The sequence below is a fragment of the Stenella coeruleoalba genome (genome assembly GCF_951394435.1).
Source record: "Stenella coeruleoalba genome assembly, chromosome: 9".
Classification (NCBI taxonomy): domain Eukaryota; kingdom Metazoa; phylum Chordata; class Mammalia; order Artiodactyla; family Delphinidae; genus Stenella; species Stenella coeruleoalba.
This window is the reverse complement of record NC_137155.1, coordinates 55,078,270-55,098,489: the sequence shown is the minus strand read 5'-3', so window position 1 is coordinate 55,098,489 and position 20,220 is coordinate 55,078,270. Positions and strand designations below refer to the sequence as shown.

Below are 20,220 nucleotides of genomic sequence, written 5' to 3'. Positions count from 1 at the left end.
TTGTCTTTATTTTTCTAAGGTAGGATGTCAGGTAATCACTGGAACTTGAGCCAAGATGAGGTTTTGCTTTTACTCAGAGCATCATCATGGTGTCCCTGAAAGGCTTCTTGAAGTTGCAGCTTCTAACCCACAAACCCCCATGAAGGCTGCTAAGGAATTGGTGTACAGCTCAGGCATTACAGCAAAGCCATAATTTCTTATCTCTTAGCCCTTTACTAAATTACAATTAAATTCCATCATTCAAAACTGCCTGATCTTGAGCCAGATGCATATATCACAAGAAGGCATTAAAATCTGACCTTTTCCAGTAAGAAATGTCACGAGTCCATCACAGAAACATAACTCCCTTTCAAATTAGAGCTAAGAAAGATTTGAACTTCAAAGGGGAACTCTTCAATTACAGGTGAATCAGAGGACTTTTCTAGTAACCTCTTAAAATTATGAATTCTAAAGAAAAAATAAGATGACTTTTGTGTTTCAGAGCACAAGTAAAAATGAATGAGTAAATAACAGGTGGGAAAAAATGCTACATACAAAAAGTGAAAAAGGACTGCACTGATCCATCTGTTTGAAGTCAGTTCTAAGTTTACTGGAAACTTGAAAATCAGTAACATTTCAGCAGAGGCCCTAAAACCCAAAACAATTATCCATTGTCTCTTTTACTCGTTAAGACTCACATCTAGTGGCTTCATCAGTATAGATAGCACAGAGACTGCAAAGAGTACTGTGGGGCTTGATGATTTCAGAGCTTGCTCTTGGAATATTTATCATTTTAGCTCAGTAAATAGCTAGTTCTTTGTCAGAAGGGAGATAAGCAGGCACCCCTATCAGTCTTGGTACTTTCAAAAGCACACTGTGGAACATCTATCTTCCCTCTGATGACCATCCAAGCCTAGAAAGTAAGTATTTAGACCTTTGTAAAGAAGAGTCATTCAAATAAGAAAGAAAAAACTTAACTGAATAGTAACAAGAGGAAAGATGGGGACTGGGAGCAACCAGAGACAGAGATTCAAGAGCAACGGCAGCTGGGCTCTGCCATGGTTGAGGGCTGGGGCTGGGGCGGGGGGATGGCTACGAGGCAATTCTAATTGAGGAGTGTAGACTGAGGCCATACCTAGGCATCTCAACCTCCATCAACACAAAAGCAAACTTGGCGTCCATGGGAAGCAGGATGGTTTTCCCAACATCCATTTATGTCTTCATTTAATTAATACTTATTGAGTTCCCACTGTGTATACATACATATCAGAGACATATCATGAGTATAAGGAGAAGGAAAAGAGATAATAAAGCATACGATAGGTAGAAAAAACAGTCCAAAATAAAATAATAACTAATTTGAAAGAAGAAACGATGCCAATTGTGGGACTCTGTAGCTTCATGTAGAAAATAGTATTTCAGCTGGGCCTTAAAGAAAAGGTAAGATTTGGACATACAGATACACTACGTGGGACTGGTGTCCCACCCCCAGATATTTTTATTTAATTAATCCAGGGTAAGACCAGGCATGGGTAGTTTTGCTTTTTTGAACACTTCCCAGGTGATTGTTACGTGCAGCCAAGGCTGAGAATCCTGAGCTAGAATAGGGCAGACACTGAGACTGGTAGTTTGTACCCTTGGAAGTTTGTCCCAAAACTCTGTAAGAATATCAGCTCCCAGTGTGTCATGACTCATGAATTGACACAATGCCCCACCGATAAGATACAGGAAGAGAGGACAAAACAAAATACTGACTTCAACATAATCATAGTCCTTTGGGAAGTTCCATTTATCAGATGAAAGGCAATAACACAGGACATTTATGGACACTGTTTGGTGCTCTGGTGGACTCCTTACCAGAACAGCTCCCACCTGAAGGAACTAAATGAAGAACTGGCCACATGGAATCAGGAGTGGACAAACTCACAGACTGTGCATAATGCTACTTTTGGATCTGTGTTTGAGAATAGAACCAGGAACACCCAATGGTCTCACCATTGTGGTGGTCTCTGTGAAAATTCAATAAAGCAAGCATGAGCTTTTCTCAATGAGAAGGCACCTTTCAAAGTCTGAACTTGAGAAGGTATGATATTGTAAGCTTAGGTGGACCAAATATTTGCACTGGGCAGCAGGGAATCTTCCAAGTGTGAGGCTTGTGAACATGTCTGAAAGAGTAAAAATGGAATCATATAGCTTTAGAGTGGCCTCCTTCTATAAGTAAGTAGAGCAACTTGTGTTCCACTTATCTACTGCTTGAAACAATTTATCATTCTTTCTCATAGTTCTGTGGGTTGCCTGGCTCAGCTGACTGATTCTCCCTTGGTTCTCTCACACAGTTGTGGTCAGACAGTGGCTGGGGTCATCTGAAGGCTCCACGGGACTGGACATCTAAGATGGCACACTCACGTGGCCACTCGCTGTGAGCTCAGCTAGACCGCTGACTGGAAGGCCTACATGTAGCCTCTCTCTGTGACTTGGATTTCTCACAGTATGATGGCCAGATTCCAAAAGACAGGAAGTAGAAGCTGCCAGTTTCTCAAAGTCTGGGTCCAGAAACTGGCAAATATCATTTCCACTATATTCTGTTTTTGTTTTGTTTGCTTTTTTTTTACCTGTGACAATGGTCAATTTATTGCCTCTCAGCTGTGTAATTTCTTCTTTGTCAGCAGAGTTAATGTTAAGCTTTGTCAGTGGAGGTGCTGGAGGAGGGAGGGCTTTCTCTTCCTGGTTCTGACGTGCTCCTGTCACCTGTAGCTTCTGTAGCTCCTGGCTCTGCAGTTCGAAGCAGCCAGCAGCGCGCAGCAGCAAGCAGCTTCCCCGGGCATTCCTTTGGTTTGGTTCACAACAAATTCTGAGGAGTGCCACTTGCCCGTGGGAGGTTTCTCCAGGCACCTCAGAGGGCAAGTTTCCAGCAAGTTCCACAGTGAAGATTTCCAGCTCGTTCTTCTGGCACAGCATCAGAGCAACTTCACAGTCATGTAATGGTCATGGCCATGCCTTGACTGTATTCTGTTGACTAAAGCAGTCACAGAGCCTGCCCAGATTCTAAGAGAGGGGACTTAGACCCTATATCTCGAAAGAGGAATGTCAAAAATACAGCCATCTTTAATCTTCCACAACTTGTCAACAGATTAGCTCTTATTCTCAACACCATATATTTGAGCTTTAAATGGATATTTTTCACAGTTCTTTAATAGCAACTCCCACAGCAAATAAAAAAGAGCAATACTATATACAACTATAAAAGAGTAATATTGTGTTATTCTTCACTGCAAGCTCATCACCTATAAGTCTGAGTTGGTTTTTTCCAGCAGTCAGGATGAGTTTGCACCAAATATCTCTTCTCTCTGCCTAGTTCCCTCAGTGACCAAAAACATTATGTCTACAAAGACAGGGGCAAAGACAGGGTAAGAAGGACAATCAGTGGAGCAGGACACAGATCAGGCCACACAAAAGGGTCAAATCCACAGCCTGGGTTTTACGGCCACTCTAGAATGTTTCCACAGATCGTGACTGCTGGAATTCTGCCAGCCGCAGCCCCGCAGTCCATGATGATCCAGTGCTCAAGAGCTTCTGCATCGCTAAATACTTGCGGGGCTCAGAAATCAATATCTAATCACCCTTAAGCTGGAGCCCGATATTCTGTACACTCAGCAGTGTAGGTTTCTGGTTGCTGGGTATATAAAAGTTAACGTGGGAAGCAGAACATTCGTTGGAATGAGCTGCATTAAAAATATCACCACTCTGGTTCAAATCACTGTTAATGACATTTATCGAGTGCTCATTTTGCGAGGGTCCCACTTTACCAAGAGCTATAAGATGATACAAAGGAAACAGAAGACGCTTTTTTTTTTTACCTCAGAAGCTAATGTTACTTTTTTCTTTTCTCACCCCTTCACTAGGAACATAACAGCTAGATTATGTCTCAAAATCTGTCAGCTTTAAAATCCTGAGTAATGGGAATATCAGAATGGGAACATCAGCTACACCTGGTTCCCTGGTAGGAAACTGCTAGTCTCTTTTCAGTGAGGAGCATATTAAGAAACCAACTAGGCCTTTTAGTAAGCTGTTGTGGAGTCCCAGGTGTAGCCAAGTCCCTACTGTCCCTTCTCTGTCCCTAAGCTATATAATTCACACCAAATTCACAACAAAATCCCTAATGAAATTTCTAGTAGCAGCTAGACATCTAGCTGGGAAGTTTGTACATCTAGTGATGTCCCTTCCTTTTTTTATAGGCTAGCTCCCCTATCACCTAAGAAACGGATTTGTGTAACACTTCCTAGATGAATGCTTCTCAAACATTAAGGTGCATACGAATCTCACTGGGGATCTTGCTACAACGCAGGTTCCAATTCAGCGGGTCTCAGATGGGGTCCTGAGATGCTGCTGCATTTCTAACAAGTTCCCAGGTAATGTTGATGCTGCTGGTCCTCAGACCACACTTTGAGGGGCAAGGATAGAGGTTACTATGGAGAGAGCTTTACCTGCTTCTGGCAGTGTTCAAAGGAAGAAAAACAAAACAAAGGTCTCCAGTTCCCTATCTTTTCCTCTCTCTCACTCAAGCACTAGAGACTATATGACAATCAAGCCTCAAGAATAGCCTTGGGAACCTCAAAATTCTCCAAGTTGGATATGAAAACTAAACTCCAACCGTGACCTCAGGTTTAAAATATCAACCCAGTTTGCAGACACCGACAACCAGAAAACACTGAAAACTTAATTTGAAAGCTTTGACTCTATCCTCACAGTCATGAATATCAGAGAATCACTTGAAATTCATTGTCTTTTTTTGACACCAAAAAAAAAGAGGTGCATGTTTGCTTGCCTTATAGGTCCTGTAAATTTGTTTCTTGACTGAGAGTTTAAGACAGAAAGTTAGAAACTAAACTTTTTCCTGAAGCATCTATATATTAGAAGCATAGAGGTTTGGATTTTTAAATTTATTTTGGTTTGAATTATCTAGATATTTGTCCTGACTCCTCAGATCATGCTAAGAACTTATTTTGTTGTTTTCCCCAAGTCTTTTATGTTCCTTATCCGCATATTATCTTAGGTCACCCTGTCCCTTAAGGTCCATAAAATTGGTTCAACCTCCTGTTCTGTACACTCTGGAATGCCTGCCCAGGACCTCTTCATGTTCCTGGGGGAACTTATGTTCTATGCTTATTTCTATTTCAAATTATACTGAGTGTCTGTTCTCTACTTCTTAGCTTTCTTTTTCCTCCTAGATTATCCCCAACCCAGTCCCACCTTCATTTTTTTACTGAAGGTCATAAGTGGAGGATTTTACTGCTGCACTGCAAACAAGCAAATTTAAAGCATGTATCACACAGCACCCTTCTTGAAAATTCCATCAGGCACCTGCCTTCAGTACATCTCTGGACCTTTTGCCTTCTTGCTGATTATTCCTCTTCCCTTCCTTCACATTTCTCTCTCTGCACCACCTCTCTCCCTGATTGCCCCTGAACAGTCCAACTGTGTGTTCACCCCCAGTAATGCAGAGCAGTTTGGCTCTCCACATTCTCTATTCCCACACTGTGCCAAACTCACTTTTTAGGCAACATGCTAATGAAGTGGGTCCAATCTTCGGGCGCTGATTTGTTTATTCTTGTTCCACAGATGCTTTAACCCCAAATTCACAGAGCAGTTCCTGTAGTTCAAGTGAAAAAGTGAGAGTGGTTAGTACAAGGGCTCCAAAGCTCTTAGTAAACCTATCCAAATTACATACCACTCGTTTGCATGTATCGATGAAGAGATCGGTGGACACACACGAACACTCAATTTTGGAAATGACATCACAAAGCTTTTCCATTTTCCTCTAACTTAATTCCTTCAGAAAAAGAGAAAAGCACCCCTGACATCCAAGAAGCTGACCTAGTACTGTTAGCTGGGCCTTGACATTCTCCTGTTGAACATAAACAGTTTCACAGAAAATCATCCTCAGACAAGGCCACTCTGTGACCAGGATGGAATGAGACAAAAACACAGCCATTTAGTGATTGTATCTAAACACAGACAAAGCGTGAACATTGTCCAGACCACAGCATAGCAGACAGCCTGGCTAATGTGAGTGACTGCTGCTTCTTTCCCAAGTACAGCTTTAGCTCTGCTGCACTCCCTATACATAAGATTTACAGGGATATTCAATAATAGAATTGTCCTTGATTTCAGAGAGTAGCAATCCAGGATGAACCTCTGCTTCCTTGGGTCTTCCCCAAAGTACTCAATCAAACAAGTTCTATAATAAGTCCTTCCTAACAGCCTCTTGCTGAGACACACCATGGTTGCCCATGGTGTGCATTCTCCCTTTCTGGGATGAGTAATAAGCATACTTGTTCAAATCCAGGGGTGTTCCTGTGGGTCTTCGACTGGAGGGCAATGACAGGAAGCAGGACGGATTTGAAACAAAGGTTGAAAAAGCAGGACCATGAATGTCTTGCCTCTGGCAGACTGTGGTACAAACAGTGGTGTGGCACAGGTGAAGTAGTGATTGTGTGGCCATTTTCTTCCAGGACGCCGTTTTGCGACTACATGGAAACTAGACGACTACCACTGATGCGATCTACATGAGTCTATGTAAATAGCAGCTGTGCAACTGGAATCTGCATCGATGTTCTCTCCAGTCCAAATTGGATTTCTTCATATAATCTCTACACCTCGCATGCTGTGATGTATCTTTACACACAAAGACTTCTACATTTTTCATTTTGAATACAAAATAACATCCAGACGCTCATCTGAAGACTCCTGGCAGACTAGAGCACCACCTGTTCTTGATTTTTTTTCAACCAATTAAGCATTTGAATTGTTTCTCATCTAAATTGAATTTGCTTTTATTATTTTTTTCCTGCCCTTGTTCTTTTCCACAGCCATCAACAATATCTAGTAAACAATTGCTTAATGTGCTAAGGAAACAAAAGTGAGGTTGTAGGGAAGTGAAAATGAGAGGGGATAGTATGGAGTGAGGAAGGAGAGCTGTAACCTGGCACCAGACCTGGGACTGACCTTGTGTGAGGTGACCTTGGACAGGTCACTGCACCTCTCTGGGCTTTGGTTTCCTCTGCCATAAAATGAGGATTAGATGAGGTCTCTGAACTTTTACAAGGTAAAACTGGCACCATCCTCCTTGCTCCCCTTCACTTCCTCCTGACTCAGAAGAGGAGCAACTTCTTCATTCTAAGACTCTCCCTTCCATTGAGATTCCAAACTCACCCTTCCTGGGTTCAGTCAAGTTGTTGTGCTTTCTCTTGAAGCTTTGATTCCCCCCCTTTTTTTATTCATTAACTTCTTCCCTTTTTTTTACCAAAAGCCCTACTACCAATTCACTGTCAAGAACTGACCAATGATTTCTATTCTTTCTCCAGAGTCCAATTAGTAGATTTCCCGCTGACTCCATGCTTCTTCCTTTGCATCTAATCCATTTTCAACCACTCCAGTTTTCAAGTGATTTGGAAAACAGATATGAGTTCAACACAGCTCAAGGAAACATTTTGCTTTTAAAGCAGCATGTGTTGTAAATGATTGCTAACACAACAGTGTTACACTTACAGCAATCAATATGTATTTAATAACTTGTTTGAAACAAGCCATATTTCTATTTTTCCATGAAATTAATCAGAAGTGTTCATGGAAATCTTTATGGAACACATGATTGTATGAATGTAATTTTTAATTTAATTTGCATTTAAGCAAATAGGTTAAAATTTTTTCAACCAACTACTAATTTATTTTCTTTGGCTTATTGTTTTATTAATTTATGATTGCTTTTGTTAGACTAGAAAAATATATGAGAAGTCAGTTCTCTTAAAAGGACTAGACTGAACTTAAAGTCTGTGCCAGTTAAATAACTGAAAACCAGCTTTTGCAACTCTTTGAAACAGGAAGTACAGAGTTTTGACTATCTTTGCCCCAAAAACAGCAAGTAGAGAAACTCAAGGCTTGTCTCCTCTGCTCTCACATTAAGGAAGCCCTGAACCCACTCCCTGACAAGCCTCGAGACTGAGGAATAGGCACTGACAGGACTAGCCAAAGGTGTAGCTGCTTTCAAAGTGATTTCAGTAAATGATGTCATTTTGTTCTCATCACTCTAGGAAAGCAGAAGGGGCAGATAAGCAACCTCCCTTTTTCTCTCCACAGTCTCCTAGTGTCATATAAAAGATAATCTTCCTCACCTTCACTCATGAATTCATGCATCCAGAAACATTTACAGTGCACTTATCGTCTGCCAGGGACTGCTCTAGATCACTGGTTCTCAAAGTGTGACCCCCCCCCCCCCCAGGCCAGCAGCAGCAGCAACAACACCTGAGAACTTGTGAGAAATACAAATTTTCAGCCCTAACCCACACCTACTGAACAAAACTCTGGGGATGGGCCAGCAATCTGTGGTTTAACAAGCCCTCCAGGCGATTCTGATGCCTGCTAAAGTTTGAGAACCACTGTTTTAGATAAAAATAGGAGCAGTACATATGCCTTGGCTTCAAAAGTTTCTCTAGGTCAGTGGAATAGATGGCCAGGTAAATAAATCATTAAAATATAATGAACGGGGGCTTCCCTGGTGGCGCAGTGGTTAAGAATCCGCCTGCCAGTGCAGGGGACACGGGTTCGAGCCCTGGTCCGGGAAGATCCCACATGCTGCGGAGCCACTAAGCCCACGCGCCCCAATTATTGAGCCTGCACTCTAGAGCCCGCATGCCACAACTACTGAAGCCCGTGCACCTAGAGCTCCACAACAAGAGAAGCCACCACAGTGAGAAGCCCGTGCACAGCAACGAAGAGCAGTCCCCACTCGCCACAACTAGAGAAAGCCCACATACAGCAACAAAGACCCAATGCAACCAAAAATAAATAATAAATAAATTTTTAAAATATATATATAATGAACAACATCCAGACTAATAAAAACATAGAAGAAAAGCAAAGTAAACTGACCAGTAGCATTCAGAGAAGGCCCACTGACTCTAAAGCACTGCACTGTGAAGAATTATGAAAAAGGGAATTAAACAAACAAAACGTTCTTTAATGAGGTGTGGGATCTCAGGCCTCTGTGCTCATCAAGGGAACAACAACATCAAAAATGCTGAAACCAGTCTAGTCCAAATATAGGATCTCTGATTCTCCTTCCGAATTCTGTGACTCTCTGCTCCCACTCCACAAGGAGATTACAATCAAACTTGAAGTCAGATACTAAGAATTTCAAAAAGGTTGGATTCAGGGGCTGCTGTAGTTCATTTTCTTTGGGGAAAGGTAGTAATCAATTCTCTGAGTGGAAGGGAGGTGAGTGCTAGGCGTGTCTCTTACTTTGTTACCAGCTCCCTTATAACACCAACAACTTCCTACAGAGGAAAATCCAATGACCCATCCCTGTCTTTCTAGCCGTGATGAGAGAACGAGGGGCTTGAGGAGTTTCCTTTAGTGTTTCTCCATGCAGATCTCTTGATGGGAGCCTATATGCAAACATATCAGCATTATCCCTTAGTAACAGCTACCATCTGGATAGCACTTTTCCATTTACAAAGTGATTCATCTATGTTATCCTATTTACCTTCCTTTGGTCACAATCCTATGACCAAAGGGTCTCTTTCAATTCTTATTAAGAAAAAACTCAAAAAACCTTGTAGGATCAGTGTTATGGGTTGAATTGTGTCCTCTTAAAAATCAGACGTTCAAGTCTTAACCCCCAGTGTCTCATAACTTGGAAACAAGGTCGCTGCAGACGTACTTAGTTAAGATGAAGTCATACTGGAGTAGGGTAGACTCTAATCCAATATGAACAGTGTCCTTATAAAATGGGGGAATATGGAAACAGACATGCACACACAGAGAGAACACCATGTGAACATGAAGGCAATGATGAGGGTGACACTTCTATAAGCCAAGGAACACCCAAGATTGCCAGCAAACTACCAGAAGCTAGGAGAGAGGCCTAGAACAGATTCTCCCTTATAATCCTCAGAAGAGACAATCCTGCCAACACCTTGATTTCAGATTTCTAGCCTCCAGAACTCTGAGATAATAAGTTTCTGTTCTTGAAGTCACCCAGGTTGTGGGACTTGTTATATCAGCCCTAACAAACTAATACAAATGGCTCCACCAAAATCTCTGAGGGGTACTGGCCACAAGTGGCTTTGGTGCCACTTCAACAGAGAGGGCACAAAGAGGAGTCAGTGGCACCCCACTGTGGCACGAACCTTATGAAGCTCTGGCATCTCACAGGCTTCCTTTCATCAACAGTGGTGCTCAGGGTCGTAACCAAAGGAGCCAGCAGAACTGGCTGGCACAATGGGATGCTTGGGGGACCCAGCAGAATCCCAGAGTAGAAGGAAAGAGGAAAAGCTGAGGCTGCCACTTGTCTGGGAAGGCATGTGTGACATGAACCCCCCCATCCCCCCCATCCCATGGGACCCCCATGAACACCTTGGGGGCTATTACCAAGCAGGAGGTACAATTCCCCCACCAACAAGAAGAGCAAAAGTCACTGAAACAACCAGTTTAATCTGATCAGAATTTTAGTTAAGAAAATGACTCTTAACTTTGAGTTCTGTTCTGGGATTGCTCTGTTCATCCTGGGAAAAGCAAAGCAGAAAACTCTCACTTCCCATAGCATTAAGGTAGAGATGTTAACCAGAATCATTTTGTGTAACTATAACTGTATAATTAATATAACTAGCTTAGAAATAATTATCACAGATATTTTCACAACCCAGAACTGACAACTGTTAATAATTGTAAATTCTAGTTGGCAGAAATATCTGTTAGTTATATTATTCTTTTTCCTTTTCTGTTTTCAAAAATATCTCCAAAAAATCTTTTTAGAGAACTCTTATCTACCAACCTATCTGACTATAGATCTGACATTTACCAGCATTGTGAGTTTGAGCAAATGTTTTACTCTCTCTGAATTATTTCCTCATCCACAAAGTGAGGTTCATAATAATACAAAGTTATTTATGAGGATTAGAGGTGATGTATATAAAGAGGTGATGGTAGACAGTAGGCATCCTCAAAATGGTGACTACTCTTATTCTGAATCTCCTCACTAATGTCCCCAACGTGTAATCATCCAGTCCAGCCATGAGCACTTTAAACTTTGACAAGGAAACCTGACTTCTTAGGCTGGCCTGTTACATTTTTTCATTCTTCATTGTTAGAAAGTCCACTAAATAGTCTTCCTGCAAGTCACTATGGTTCTAGTTGGGGCACAACATCTTTCCATTCGGTATTCTTTCAGCACTTTAATTCAGCTAAGAATCTTCCACCCTCCTTCAGCCCCCGCCCCCCACCTTTAATGCTTCTCTTTTCCATGTTTAAATGTCTCAATCTCTCTATCATCTCAGATGGGACTTAATTTTCAGTTCCTGCACCATGATGGTGAATTTCCTCCAAGCACGCTTCCATTGACATTTACCTCTCTAAAAATTGTAATGCCTGGAGTTGAGATTGGAGCTGAACTCTTCTCCCTACCCCATATCCTTGTTCTAGATCATGGATGGGCAAACATTTTCCATGAAGGGCCGGATAGTAAATATCTTCACCTTTACTAACCATACAGTTTCCATGCAATCACTCGACTCTGACACCATAGTGCAAACGCAGCTATAAGAGTATGTCAAGGAATGGGCATGGCCATTGAAAATGGGAATCTTTCTTTAGTAGAATATCATCTAAAACAGAGGTCAGCAAATTGTGACCCATTGGTCAAACATGGCCTGTTTTTGTAAGAGAGATGTTTTACATAGCCATGCCCATTCTTTGACATACTGTTTATAGCTGTGTTTGTACTACAGTGTCAGAGTCGAGTGACTGCACTCTTGGCATAGAGAAAATCTGATTCCCTCATGATGGAAGTTTTCCACAGATACACAGCAGATCTGGAGCTGCCAAGTGGAGAACTTTGCCTTCATCTATATTACATAGCATCTTGATAGATTCAGCTCACCTCGCTAACCTGTTGAGTACTTTTTGGGTAATCATTTTATTATCTAATGCGCAGAGTCACATCCATCCTTTCCTTTGTTTATACATTATTTTCTCCTTTATTCATAAGCTGTTTGAATAATTAAGGTATTTATGTGTAGCAATTAATTAGCAACTAATGAGGCACAAAACCCCACAAAATTCCTTTCACCAGCTGTTCATAATTCAACCCAATTTTTTTTGTTCACTCAGACTCGGGTATGTCCTTAATTAACATTTGTTATCATTTCCTGCCTTGATGACTCAGTGTCTATAGTGTCACGAGCCTATTATTGGCACAGGAATGAAAGGAAAACTGGATTCTGAGTCAAAACGCAAATATTATTTCCATTTTTGTTACTTATTAGTTTGAGCACTTAAGCAGGTTAATTAAGTTCTCTCCATCTCTATTTCTTCATGCATAAAATAGAATAAATAATACGTTCCCTGACTATTTCATAAAGTTAATTTGTCAAACATGGACATAGATTTGAAGGTTATTTTCTCCATGTGTGTAATGTGTTTACTATATAGAACGATAGTCACAATACACTGTTAGCAGAAAAAGGTAAAAGATCAGTGTGACCTTATCATTTTAATTTTTCTGGAAGAAACCACATCAAAATGTTAATAATGGTCATCTCTGTGTGGTAGAATTACAAGCAACATGTATTTTGCTCTTTTTTGCTTACATGTAGTTTCTATGTTTTCTATAATAAGCAAGTACTACTTGTATAATAATAAAAGGTCAAATTTTAAAATAATTGCTTATTTAATTATAAAATAATCCATGTTAATTCTAGAACATTTGGAAAATACAGAAGAGTATAAAAAAGATTACATATATTAACATGTACTTACCTACTGGGGTGTTACTACAACTCAAAAGAGGAGTTGCAGGAAACCATCTTTAAGGTGAGTTCCCACATTCCATGGTTACTGGTACTCACAGAGTTAGCCTAAAAAAGCAGCTGAATAACCTACATGCATCAGGCAACATTTTTAGTATGTAAATCTCCATGGCAATTTAAATAAGGAATTAAAATGGCTATGGCCCATGTAATTAGGGGTGACTCATGGAAAGTCATGGAAAGTCATTTCAGTTGGCAATGCTGAAACTTACTTTGTGATGCTGTCAAAAAGAGCAACATATAAAGAATTAGCTTGTTTGGGGGACCTTGATTTTAAATAACTGGAAATAAATAAATTTTCTCTAAAAGAATAGATTGAAAAAACAGAGTAAACAAGACTTTTAATTCCTTTAAAGGGCAGTAAAGTAAGAGTGAACTTTGGAAAGGGCTTACATTCTGCACTAGAATTCTTTCAAACGCCTCTCAAGTCTAAAGCACAAAGTCTAGCTGTTCCATCACTGTGACTCTAAATCAGCTCTAAAACTTGGGGAAATACACTAAGGCTAATGCAGAATATTAGGAGCTTATATATAGCACAAACAAATTTCTTCCCACTCTTGTATTACCACCAAATGGGAAACAGAATGAATTCGTGACTGACAACCTATACAGCAAGTACATTTTACATTCTCCCTAAACCTTAAGCCGCATATAAGAAGCCCCTGAATAGAATTTCATAGTGATCATAAATATAGTATCCCAGCAATTCTCTTTCATTCTTTTCAGAAGGTTTTCTGCAGTGGCTAAAACTGCTAACTAAAAATAAACCCAGAGGGAGAAAATATTTACAAATTATATATCCAATAACAAACTTCTATCTGGGATGTTTATATCAATAGAACACTTACAACTAAATAGTAAAAAGACAACCCAATTTTAAAACAAGCAAAGGATCTGACTAGACATGTCTCCAAAAAAGATATACAAATGGCCAGTAAGCACGTGAAAAATGCTCAGTATCATTGGTTATCAGGAAAATGCAAATTAAAGTCACAGTGAGATACCACTTCAGACCCACTAGAGTGGCTATAATCAAATACATGGAAAATAATATATTGGCAAGGATGTACAGAAATTGGAAGCTTCACATGCTGGTAGTTGGAATGTAAAATGGTACAGCTAATTGGGAAATAGTCTGGCAGTTCCTAAAAAGGTTAAACATAGAATTACCACATGATCCAGCAATTCCACTCCTACACATATACCAAGAGAGATGAAAACATAAGTCCACACAAAAATTTGTACACTGTCCATAACAGCATTACTAGCAATACCCAAAAAGTATAAGCAACTCAAATATCCATCAAGTGATGAATGGAAATATATGGTCATACAACAGAAAATTATAAAAAAGAAATGAATACTGACACAAGCTACAACATGGATGAATCTTGGAAACATTATGTTAAGTGAAAGAATCCAGTCACAAAAGACCACATATTGTATGATTCCATTTTTATATAAAATGTCCAGAGATAAGCTAATCTACAGAGACAGAATGTAGATTAGTTGTTGCCTAGGGCTGGAGGAGAAGGTGACTGGGAGAAAACAGGGGTGACTGCTGAAGGGACACATTTCTTTTTGGAGTGAAAATGTTTTAAAATTGATTGTGGTAACAGTTGCACAAGCCTGTGATATACTAAAAATCATTGACACTTTTAAAATGGGTGAATTGTATAGTATGTGAATTATATCTCAATACAGCTAGTACAAAAATAATAGATAATTAGAAGATAAATAGGTAGGTAGGTAGATAGATAGATAGATAGGTAGATAGGTAGCCGGCAGAGAGACAGGTAGATGGACCGACCAACCCAGGGCAGAGCTATTGAGCCTGACTTCCAGAGCTGAATGGCTCTCAAAATTTGTCTAGTGAAGACGGCTAAGCCACTGCTAGGTAATGGTGTCTTCTCTTCTTCTACCTTCACAAATCACTCCATCAATGAAAAATAACTGGTGCCTTGGTGGGATGAATTGGTAGATTGGGACTGACATATATACACTAATATGTATAAAATAGATAACTAATAAGAACCAACTGTATAAAAAAATAAATAAAATTAAAATTTTTAAAAAAGAATCAATTTTTTCCCTCTTAAGGGTGATATCATCCCTGTTAAGAATATATGTTTTAGATGAAATCTTGTCATTTTATGCAATGTTAATTAATAAAATTAGTAATTATAAATAATTTATAAAATTATAATTTATAAAATTATAATTTTTATAATTTATAATAAGTTAATAATTATATAATCATTATAATTTTATAAATTATAATGATTATATAATCATTATAATTTATAAAATTATAAATTATTTTATAATTATATATAATTTTATAATTATATAATTTATAATTATAAATTATAATTTGTGGTTTATAGTGGTACCTTCACTAAAGTTAGTTCTATCATTTAAATTTTTTAAAAAGATATAAAAGTAATTATTTTAACAAACATCTTTTGACTACTTGTTAAGAGACAGGTACTGTGTAGAAATTTTCTGACTTCTTTTACCTACCTTTATCTCCACTCTCTATATCAAACATTTCACCCCACTTACCAACTATGGAGTCTTTAGGACCCATCCACTGAGCTGGCATCCTGTCAATCCCATTCCAGTCTGGGATCTGATCAAAATAACCCCATTCCTGTCCCCATGGAAATACAGACTCCTTTTTCAGAAAGGAGAATGTCATTTAGATATGAAATTAAGTATTTTGCTTATTCAGAAACAGTGATGTAAATCCATCATCTGTATTAATAAGGAAGCCATATTTATGATATAGGAATAAGAAAAAGTAAGATTAAATTTAACAAACACTCTGCTCTGTCATATGTGGCAGATCTCTGTTATACCTCCTGTAAAAATATTCATATTTCCCTAATGACAAATTTGCTAATGACACATGAACTTACCTTTGCCCATCTAAAATGTAAAGCTCTGTATTTATATGAACATCTATATCAAGATGTGTGTCTATTGCTGTAAATAGTGATAGCTCAGGAATTGCTTTTTAGTACTCATTTAAGGTATTAGTGAACTTATTAGTTTATTAAATTATTATTATTTTCTCACCTAGTCTTAAGCCCCTTTCCTTTTCAATACTATAAAAACCACAACACTTCTGGTTTTCAAGATGGCTGTTTTAAAACTGTCAACTCCCTGCTGAAACATTTCACTGCAAGCTTAAATTAGAAGTACTTCTGACCTTTCTAAGCCTAAAACAAGACACGGAGCTTTGTATCTTCTCCTCCTTCAGTGGCCTTCAGCCCCTCTTCACTGCAGATTCTCATGACCCTGGCCACACCCTAGACTCTTTCCTCTTGCTGCTATGTGTTGGAGGCAGTTGCTTGTGCTGTAAAGAAGATATTTGCTAAGAGTCTCTGGTCTTAGCCACCATTCCCCAAAGGACTCCCTAACCAGGGAAAGTAAACACAGTGGGTTGAGCTGGACCATAGGGAGCACCCTTTTCCCAGAACCTAGTAAGTCTCAGACTAAAGCAATACATGAGGGCCTCACTGCATCTTGGATTTCTCCAAAAACCAGGTAGCCAAAAGGAAGAAAAAGACAAGGGTATGAGGCCACAGTGCTTATGTATTTAAGCTGCATGGACAAGGAAGGCAGAGGAAGGAAAGATGGACAGTAGCCCTCAGAATAAACCCTGATCAGCTAACCACTTTGGCCACATTGGTGAAAGAGAAAAGAGAGTAAGTCATATCCATGAACTGACATCTTTTCTCAAAATGACTTCTCCATGAGTAAATGTGGCCTAATCAATATCCTGGATCTGACCAAGGAGATCAGCACGTCTTCTACTTTGAGTAAAGGAAAAAATGTAGGCATAGGGAGCCTCCCCATTCTTTGAGGCCCATGATTTGGAATACTCAACTTTTGAAATCTTAAAATCCAATAAATTACCAACCTCCTTTGACACCTCCATTTTCACTTCAACTATTTGTTGCCAGTACTCTTGCCCCCTTGTCTCTCCACTTGATCTTCGCTGGAACCCCCAAGCCTCTTCCTCGCTCCCCAAATAGGCAAATGAACCATGCTGTAGGAGACCACATTGTCAGACCAGCAACTCAGAAACACGCTGCACCCAATTCTTTTGCATCTTCCAGTTCACACTTTCTTCCATTCCACACAGATGTTTTTCCACATCTCCAGTCCTCTCTGATGCCTCTTCCTTCCTTTCCACCCCACCCCCCTTTTCCCTAGCAGATGTGCTTGACTCCCTCTATACAGAGAAAATACGTTTGTGAAGGCAGGAAATTGAAGTTCTTGCATCTGAACCAATCCTATTTCCTTCCCTCCAGTCTCATAGAAAAAGATGTTCCTTCTCTTCAAACCATAAGCAATATGCACATCGTCCCTGAGTAGGATCTACTTGTGTCTCAGTAATACTGCTAGAAATAGAAGTCCTTATCTTAGTGTTTGTTTGATTTGCATTTCTCTTAATATGAGGGAAGTTGAGCATCTTTTAAATATTTTTGTACACACTGGATCTTCTTTGCCTGTTTTTTCCATCTGTCATTTTCCCTCATCCTTTTTTTTTTTTTTTTTTTTTTTGTGGTACACGGGCCTCTCGCTGTTGTGGCCTCTCCCATTGTGGAGCACAGGCTCCAAACGGACGCGCAGGCTCAGAGGCCATGGCTCACGGGCCCAGCCGCTCTGCAGCATGTGGGATCTTCCCGGACCGGGGCACGAACCTGTGTCCCCTGCATCGGCAGGCGGACTCTCAACCACTGTGCCACCAGGGAAGCCCTTCCCTCATTCTTTTTGACCTTTTCCTTATTTTCCTTATTTCTTCTTATTTTTCTTCTCTTCTTAGTTGATCCTCTATGTCCTTTAATATATTTTAGCAATATCTGTTCTTACTGTTTTCCTTCCACTTTTGCCTTCATTTCTATGATGATTTTACCTCTTTTCTTATATTCCTTTCTTGAGCTCTTCTAGTTTACATCTTCTCCTACATTTCACCATCTCTTCCCTGGGCTCTTATATCTCTGTTTGAAGCTCTTATTTCATAAAAACAATTGTTATACTGATTCTTTTTAATTCATGCAATATATTTTGTCACAATACTCATCTGCTCCAAGGCAACATTTTTCTCATGAGTATTCTCTAACATTTTTTCCTGTTCCTTCTTCCCTTTCCCTATGGTCTATTTTTATATGGATTCTCACTTTTTGGTTCCTCATTATTGAAAGGGATGAGTTTTTCTGGAACAACTAATTGCAAGTGTATGTTGGGAAGGGGCTGGTGTCATTTTCCAATCCAGGTGGAATTTTCTCAGTAACCAGTTTTTTGTGAGTGGTGGTGATTGACAGCAGTGACGCACAAAAGAAACTTTCTCTTCTCCCCTGATGCCATGAGAAAGGGAATCTATTTCCTCTATATATAGCCTTTCTGAGTGACTTCTTATTTGGTCCTGCTTCCTCAGATTCTTAAAAGCAAACAAAGTCCCAAAACACCCCTGCCTCCTAGATATGCATCCTGTTGCGATGAGGGTTTGAGGTTTTGTACCTCAAGGAATTTCCACTTTACCTTTGCTGGCTCCTTGAGACCTGTAATCTCTACATTCTCATAAATTCTCCCCTTCTCTATTACCATTGCTCAGGGAATTTACAGTTCCTTAGTTTCATCAAAACTGTTGTCCGGGAGTTTGCAGGGTTTTCTTGAGCTCATTTTTGTGGGGATGATTTCTAGAAAGAGCTAGAGGAAATGCCCAATTTATATTGTAGTATTCACAGCAGAAGTCTGTCTCTTTATATTTTCTCTGAAACCTTGCTTCATGTGCATTTTTCAAGTTCTACATTTTTCCTCAAATTTAGTAAAGAAAATAAAAATCTTCCATTGTACTTTACGCCTTTTATCTACCACTGTGCTCTCTTTTCCCATTCACCGAATACTTATTAAATGGCTACTGCTGATGGGGACTACACTCAGTACTAAGGTTATAATGTTGACCAAGATCAGTGATGTCCCTACTCCCCCGGGGCTTACAATCTGGGAGAAAGAACTCAGATTTAAATAAGCAACATAAATAATCTGCATTCACTATCCCTACTTTCCCCACCTCCATTCACTTTTCAGCTCTCTGCAATCAGGCTGCCACCCCATACTCCTGCTATTATTTAGGCAACATCGCTGGAGAAATTTTCACTGACAAATCCAGTGACCATGTATCGGTCTTCATCTCACCTTTCTTCTCCATGGCACAGTTCACCATTCCTTTCTTATTAAAATGAGCTCTACCCATATTTCTATGGCCACTCATGCTCCTCATCTGCCCTTGCCCTCTCTGTCCTCTGACAGTTACTCCTGCTTGTCACTGAGAGCTGGAATTCTCGAGGGCTTTGTCCTTAGCCCTCTTCTCGTCACTCTGCATGTTCACCCTAAATGACTTTACACACACACACACGGTTTAGCCACTCTTTCTATGATGAACAACTCTCAGATCTGTATCTTTAGCCCAGACTTCTCTTTTGAGCTCAAAGTTCATATATCAGCCACCTCCTGGACATCTGCACCTGGATGTCCCTCTTTCAATTCCAAATGGATAGATCTAAAACTGAATTGATACCTTAATCTCCAAACCTATTAGTAAGTCTATATTCCCCAGACTGTTCCAGTAGCTTTACCAAATACTCCATCACCCAATGCTAAAACCAGCCATTTACCCTTCATCTCTGCCACTTTGATACCTTTTATGTGTTGTATTTTAAATCTGCTCCCTTCCCTCCAAGCCCACCTTTACTTCCCTAGTCCAAGCCCTCACCATCCCAGGCCCGAACTACTGCCGTAGCCTCTTAGCTGGTCTTCCCGCCTCACTGTCCCCCTCTCTAGGCAATACTACCAAGAGTGCCAAAGTGATCTTCCAAAAATGCAAACCTAATCATGGTATACTCCCATTTCATTTAAACCTTTTAATTTTTCCTCCTCCCCATGGATAAAATATAAACTCCTTACTATAATTTAAAAACCTTTCATGATCTGGCCTCTGCCTACCACCCTGTGTCCTGTTGCTTCCCTCTCTTCCCTGCCCTATACCCTATGGTCTACTGTATCTCTTACTCTCTCAAACCTACCATGCTAGTCAAAGCCCTATATCATCCGACATAATCCTTCCTGGAGTACACTTCCTGGAACCTTCTTTTTCCTGGAATACACTTCCTCCTTGTTTTCATCTGATGAAGTCTTGCTCATTCTACAAAATTCAACCCAAGGGCTGCCTCCCCACTGAAGCCTTGCCTGCCCCCCGGCCCACCCCACAACGTTATCTCCTCTGAGCCCCTGTCTGACGTCCTAGACGCACCTAAGAACATCTGTTCCATCACGTTCCTATCCTGTGTTTATTCATCAGGACTTT

The 20,220-nt window shown here is 40.0% G+C and overlaps 1 protein-coding gene across 1 annotated transcript in view; it reads right to left on the bottom strand.

Moving 5' to 3' along the window:
- The window catches only part of LOC307191369 (uncharacterized protein), a gene marked incomplete at its 3' end in the record, with an annotated part of 547,413 nt that overhangs the window by 433,978 nt on the left and 93,215 nt on the right, over positions 1-20,220 (bottom strand). Inside the window, exon 3 of the mRNA XM_079931381.1 lies at positions 5,530-5,629. The remainder of the gene's footprint in view (positions 1-5,529; positions 5,630-20,220) is intronic.